Genomic DNA, 7,725 nt, shown 5'->3' on the forward strand with positions numbered 1-7,725 from the left:
GTCTTCATCAACATTTTCTGATGCTCCACCTGAATTTATGCTCTCTGAGATTCCAGAATTTAAGTTGGATCCAGAATTAGAGTTTCCAGAATTAGATTGGATGCAGAATTGAAGAATTAGAGTTTCCAGGATTGTCAAAATTTGGCTTATCAGAACTTGATGAATCAGAACTTGATGAATCAGAACTTGAAGAGCTAGTGACTGGTTCAGATGTTTCTTGAGAGTCTTGAGGTGTGTTATGATCATCAGCTTGCTTCCCCTGAACAGGTGCATTTTCCTTTGGAGCAGTTACCACAGTTTCAATGACATCAGAATTTAACCCGTCAGAACTTACATGATCAGGATTTAGGTCATCAGAATTTATAGAATCAGAATTTACATCTTCCTTTTCAAATCTCAGCTGATCATGATCATTGAAATCTTCAAGTCCAATAATCTTTTTATCATCAAAAGATACATTGATAGATTCGATGACAACCCTTGTTCTTAAATTGTAGACTCTGAAGGCTTTTGTGAAAAGTGGATATCCAACAAAAATTCCTTCATCAGCTTTAGATCAAATTTTGACAGTTGTTCAGGATGAGTCTTAAGAACAAAACACTTGCATCCAAATACATGAAAGTATTTTAGATTTGGCTTCTTTTTCTTCACCATCTCATATGGTATTTTTCCATGCTTGTTTATGAGTGTAGCATTCTGTGTAAAATAAGCAGTCTACACAGCTTCAACCCAAAAATAGGTTGGTAGCTTTGCTTCTTCAAGCATAGTTCGTGCAGCTTCGATGAGAGTCCTGTTCTTTCCTTCTACAACTCCATTCTTCTGTGGAGTTCCAGGTGCAGAAAATTCCTGCTTTATTTCATGCTCTTTGCAGAACTCTTCCATGATTAAATTCTTGAACTCAGTGCCATTATCACTTCTTATTATTTTAACAGAATCTTTGACTAACTTATCCAGCTGTCTGACATGATCAGTTAGAGTAGATGCAGTTTCATTCTTCTTGTGCAAGAAATACACCTAAGTGTATCTTGTGAACTCATCCACTATAACCATAGCATATTTCTTCTTTGCAATAGACATGACATTGACTGGACCAAATAGATTAACATGCAGTAAGTGATAAGGCTCAAGAATTGAGGATTCAGTTTTGCTCTTGAATGAAGATTTTCTTTGTTTTTCCTTTTGACATGAGTCACAAAGATCATCAGGAGCAAATATTGATTTTAAAAGTCCTCTCATAATATCTTTCTTTACTAGCTCATTTATGTTGTTGAAATTTAAATGAGAGAGTCTCTTGTGCCAATTCCAGCTTTCTTCAATTGATGCTCTGCTTAACAGATAGATTGCAGAACCATCAGAATTTGTTGAAAGTCTGGATTCATATATGTTACCATGTCTGTAACCTTTCAGAAACCACTTTTCATGTAGAATTACTTACAACTTCACAGTGTTCTTCAAAGAAATCCACATGATAACCTCTGTCACAGATTTGACTCACACTTAGCAGATTGTGTTTAAGTCTTGAGACAAGAGCTACTGTTCCAATTATGACATTCCCAAGATTGATATTACCATATCCCAGAGTCTTTCCCATGTTTTCATCTCCATAAGAAACTTCTGGGCCATCTTTCTCCATAAAGTCTGATAATAGGGCTTTATTTCCAGTCATATGTCCTGAACATCCACTGTCCAGAACTAGGATATTTTTCCTGTAGCCCTGCAATCACAAAGACCACTATTGATTAGTTTTAAAGACCTAGACTTGCTTGGATCCTTTGGCCTTATTAAGTTTGTTAGCATTTGCAGCGGATTTAGTTTCAGAGTTTATGCTAACCTGCTTTTTATCAGACTTTATATCAGACTTTGCATCATAATTTACACTAGAAGGAATTACACTAACTTTCTTTAAAGAAGGTTTTATTTCATAATAATCATAGTACAAACTATGATATTCCTTACAAGTATAAATAAAATGCCATAAACTACCACAATGAAAACAAGGATTTTGTGGTTTAAACCTAACAGACTGACTCTTAACTCCTGATCTAGGAGGTAAAGAGTTTATATATTTATTTTTCCTGCAAAAATAAGCAAGATGGTTATAGTTTCCACGATTATAGTATTTCTTTCTAGGAGCATTAGGAACAGGCATATAATTATTACTTTTATTCACACCTTCCTTTCCATTCCTATTTTTCCTAGCTTCCTTTACCTTGTTCATATTTTTAATCTCTTTCAGCTTATGCTTAAGCCGCTTCTTTGTCATTAAGGCAATGTTTACCAAAGATGGTATCCTGTTTTAATTTGTCAGAAGATGAATTTTCTTTGACTTCTGTTTTAGAGTCTTTCATCTCTTCAGAATCAGACACAATAGTTTTTGCAACAAATTTAACAGGATTTACCTTTGACTTTACAGTCTGTTTGATAGTAGTTGGCTTAATTGGCAAAGTCCCTTTCTCACTTTTACCATCTTTATAACCTAACCCCTCTTTCCAGTTTCCACTACTTGGAATATTCTGAGTTGTTTTTCCTGAGTTATTCCAAGTCCTGATGATTTCTCTTTCTTTTTCTAATTCAGTTTTTAGATAATCATTTTGTTTAAGCAATTCATTCTTAACATACACATCATTATCTCTCTCTGTTTGAATAGTGTTCATCTTGACTAACTCTTCTTCAAGATAGCTATTTCTGTTTTTGTACTTTAGATTTTCAGATTTTAATCTTTCATTCTCCAAAGTCTGATCTCTATAGCTAATATAAATGTTTTTCAGAAATAATCTTAACTCAGTAATATCTTCTATATCAAAAGCAAGAGTTGATAGAGGTACCTCTAGTTTAGAAGCATCAGAACTGCTATCAGCATTTGCCATTAAGGCATAGTTCACCTCTTCTTCAGATTCTGAAGTGTCTGCCCAGTTTTTCTTTTTTGTGATAAGTGCCTGGCCTTTATCACCTTTTCCTTTCTTACAATCAGGAGATATATGGCCTCTTTCACCATAATTGTAGCATTTGACATTTGAGTTGTCTCCTCTGTCAGTCTTTCCTCCTTTGCCTTTAGACTTTCTGAACCCTTTCTTGTCAGAACTTCCACCTTTCCTGGAAAACTTCTTACCCTTTCTGAATTTCTTGTAGGCTATGTTTGTGATACCCTTCACCATAAGAGCACACAGTTGCATCATTTCTGCATCAACATCCACTTCAGATAAATTTTCAGGTTCTGAATCATCATTATCAGAATCTGATGACACTGAATCAGACTATATGATGAGAGCCTTTTCTTTCGCCTTCCTAGAGACAATTGGCTTTTCTTCAGCCTTTAAAGGAACTGTCTTAGACTTCCCTCCATGCCTCTTCATTCTTTACTCCATCTCAAGTTTATGAGTCTTGAACATCCCATAGATTTCATCAAGAGACATATCAGCAAGTTCATAGTTGTCTCTTATTGTAGTAGCTTTTAAATCCCACTTTTCAGGAAGAGCTAGCAGGAATTTCAGATTTGAATCTTCTTGATCATATTCCTTATCCACTAGTGACAGATCATTCAACAGCTTTGTGAATCTGTCATATGTCTCAGTTAGTGACTCATCAGATTTTGAGTCAAAGTGCTCATACTCCTGTGTGAGTATTGTCTTCCTGTTCTTTTTGATGATATTGGTTCCTTGACATCTCACTTCTAATGCATCCCAGATTTCTTTTGCAGTCTTGCATCCAATCACCCTATTTGACATGACATTGTCAAGTGCACTATGAAGCAAGTGTCTTACTTTTGCATCCTTGCCTAGTGAAAAGATGTCTTCAGTGGTGTATTCTCTCTTTTCTCTGGGAATCATCCTCTGTGGCTCATTCCCAACTGCAACAAAAAGCTTTATGGGCTTGTGTGGACCATCATAAATTTTGTCTAAATATTCTGGATCTGTAGCTTCCGGAAACATGACCATCTTCAAACTCCATACAAGGTACTCAGACACCCTGAGCAAAGGAACCCTGATGGTTTCATATCTACTGGTGTTTTGAATGGCTTGAACCTTTGCAGGTTCTTGAGGGTCTTGTGTTTTTCATTGATCAGATATGATTAATTGTTTGTTTGGATCTTAACTGTTTATAAGCTTAACAGATTGGCTCTGATACCACTTGTTTGGCCTCAATGATACTATAGAAGGGTGTTGAATATAGTATCTACAATCAATTCGATTATGAACACAAGTATGTAGCAGAAAACAAGTTTATTCAATATATCAAACTCTGTTACAGTAGGTCTAATCTACTCTCTCAGTGATGTATAATATCACTAAGAGCTGCTAGGGTTACAATGAATAATATTCTCGTGAATGATAATACTTATAGTGTAAACCCTAATCTGTGTTTATATAATACACATTTATAAGATAACTACCAATTGATATGATAATGATTCTGTTTCCTAGAATATATCAATCAGAGATTATCTACTACAGTCCTATAGCTATCCAATTCATCATGCATATCTTTACTTGTTTAATCCAGATCCTCTCCTGTAAATCAGCCGCTTTTCATCCCTGAAGTGTATCCGCCCTTAAGTCCTGATATAAGTTTTGACGCCTTAAGTTCTGATAACTTCCTGTCTTAAGTAAGTTCTGATTTCTAGTTAAGTTCTGATATTCTGATAACAAGTTCTGAAACTAAACAAATCAGATTAGACATGACATCACAAATATATCCAACATTTTCTTTTGCCTATATTTTGGGTTTGTTACGGAGAAGGTTAACAAAGGGGGAAGAAAGTACTATGGATAAAACTCTCATTCACGGTGAACTTGAAAGATGCATCAGATGCAAATGGATGTAAGTTGAATCTCATGTTGTCCAATTATAATTTGTTTGTTACTTGGGATTTATATAATGACAAGTTTCTAATAGGCACATCTTTGTTTGTGACTGAAAATCACTTTAGATTTTTTAAGTCCTCTATTGAATGCATGTCCAATAAGCTAACATATATTTATATAGTAAATTAGTTTAAGTTGAATTTAAGTTGAATGTACGATTATAACTTGTTTCTTGATTGTGTAAGTATATGTCTGATGTAAGTTTATGTTAAGTGGCATTTATGACACTTTATAATGCTCTATTAAGCTTTAAATTGATGCGTTTGTACTCAAGTTGTTAAGTGTTTTAACGTGTTTTCTAGTATTTTTGCATTTCAGGCATTATCTAGGTAATCAGGTGACTTAACATTGTTTTGGTGCTAATTTGGTGTTAAGGTGGTGTTGGAATAAAAGCTCTTGGAAAGTCGACTCGAAGTAGTAAAGAAAATCAAAAATCTGAAGTTTTTTTCCATAGGTACGGCGCGCCCGCGCTGGTCAAACGCGCGGCTACTCCAGGATGTCAGAAAGGCAGCGCGCTCGCACTGTGAAAGCGCGCACCCGCGCCGGTGCGAATTCAAAGAATCTTGATTCTATTATATTTACAATTGGAGGAATTCTGAATTGCATGGGGATGCTATATATATATATATTCAAATAAAGGACATTTTCAAGAGAGAGACGTACAAGAGTGCAAGGAGAGCCGTAAGAAGACCGTTTTAGCACGGATTCAACAAAGACGAAGAAGATCTTGTTTTTACTTGTGAATCTTTGTTCTAAGTTATAACTTGGATGCTAGTTTTCTTATTTGTGAACCTTACTCTTATTTCATGCTTGGTTTTGTTTATTCATTATAAAGACTATGTTTGTTATACCATACTTTCATCGGAACCCACGTTGATGATGAGTCTGATTATGGGCTAATCGTTATCGTGGGGTTCTAAAGGATTTATTTATGGATTTCTTTAGTTAATTTGTTTCGATGCCTTAGTGTGTGGTGATTGTATGTCTAGTATTGGTTGTGCATATTCGTCTTATGAGCGTCGCGAACTTATAAGATAGAGTGTTAATTCTTAATGAAGCGACAATGAATTTATGGATTTAGAACTTGCCATGCTAGCATAGGTTCATGTATTTGTTATGCATGATTCATGAGTAATTTTAACCATCTTACTTGCCCTGTGTAATCATGATAGATAACTTGTGCTTTAAACCGTTATGTTATCAAATTTTATAGACATATAGGATCTCAATATAATTGGTGTTTATTCAGCTTTTATCTCTTTTATGGATGTCTGGTAGTATGGTATTCGTGCAACAAAAATTGGCGTTTATCAGTTTTGTGTTATCTGATTAGTGTCATCACCATTACATGCTAAGGTTAAGAACGAAAATGCTATTGAATGAAGTTTTTAATGAAGTTAAAATCCCATGTTTGTCATATATATTAATTCAATCATTATTATTCTCTTAGTTATAATTGTTAGTTTAATTTTTAGTTATAAACAACCTCAATTTGTTATCATTTTAGCATCGAAAAATAACCATACATTGTTGCTTAAGTGCATAAATTAATTAGTTAACCAAAGCCAGTCTCTATGGGAATGAATCTGATTTATATCTTATACTACTTACGAACTCGTATGCTTGCATGTAAATTAGCACGTGTTTAGCGACTAACAAGTTTTTGGCGCCGCTGCTGGGGACTGCAGTGTTAAATTTTAGTTTATGTATTTTCCATCGGTGGTCGTTAAATTTTATTGACTCGGACATTGTTACTTATTCATTTCCTTGTCTTATTTCAGGTACTCTAGCGAGGGTGTATGCATACGCGTTCGCGTACTCGTAAGAGAACTCTGGATAAAGTTGAGGAAGAAGTTGTGGTGGTTCGAAAGGAAGTTTTCGAAGAAGAAAAGAAGGTAGAAGAAGAAGAGAAAGTCGAAGGACCAATTTTAGTAGTGATGGGAGATCAAGCAGAAAATCCTAAGGCTTTGATGGACTATTCCCAGCCTAAGATCAATGAAATTCAGTCAAACATCATCAGGCCAGCCATCAGGGCTAACACTTTTGAGATCAAGTCAAGCACGATTCAGATGATAAAGAACTCAGTTCAGTTTGGGGGTTCTCCTACTGAAGAACCCAACATGCACATCAGGGATTTCATCGAGATCTGTGACACGTTCAAGTTCAATGATGTGATTGAAGATGCTATCAACCTGCGACTCTTCCCATTCTCTCTGAGGGACAAAGCTAAGTGTTGGTTACATTCTCTAACAGCAGGGTCTATCACCACTTGGGAATATCTTGCTCAAAAGTTTCTCACAAAATTCTTCCCTATAGCGAAGACTACTGCAATCGGGAATGCTCTTACTTAGTTTGCTCATCAAACTAGAGAATCTCTGTGTGAGGCTTGGGATCGATATAAGGAGATACTAAGAAAGTGCCCACACCATGGCATGCCTGATTGGATGATTATTAAATATTTCTACAATGGACTGGGTGCTACTTCTAGACCCATGCTCGATGCAGCATCAGGAGGAGCCTTGTGGGCTAAGAGCTACGATGAAGCTTATAAACTTATTGAACTGATGGCTTCTAATGAGTATTAGAATCCTTCTCAGAGACTGACTCAAGGAAAAGTAGCAGGATTTCTGGAATTGGATGCAGCAACTACTACAGCTGCCCAACTTTAAGGCTTTGACGATAAAGGTGGACACTTTGGCTAATCATGGGGTTAATCAAATCGCCAGTGTCTGTGAGCTTTGTGCTGGTGCCTATGAGACTGATCAGTGCATAATTTTTAGTGAATCAGCTCAGTTCGTGAGCAACTTTTAGCGTTCGCAGCAGCCTGTGCCATCCATTTATCATCCCAACAACCACAATCATC

General features: G+C 35.9%; 1 non-coding gene across 1 annotated transcript; it reads right to left on the bottom strand.

Annotated features, from left to right (window-relative positions):
• Positions 1-7,189: 7,189 nt before the first annotated feature.
• On the bottom strand, positions 7,190-7,296 carry LOC141663469 (small nucleolar RNA R71). Its single transcript, XR_012551538.1, has one exon. It is a non-coding gene; the product is annotated as a small nucleolar RNA R71 (small nucleolar RNA).
• Between the last annotated feature and the right edge of the window lie 429 nt (positions 7,297-7,725).

This window comes from Apium graveolens, chromosome 5 (genome assembly GCF_009905375.1).
Source record: "Apium graveolens cultivar Ventura chromosome 5, ASM990537v1, whole genome shotgun sequence".
NCBI lineage: Eukaryota > Viridiplantae > Streptophyta > Magnoliopsida > Apiales > Apiaceae > Apium > Apium graveolens.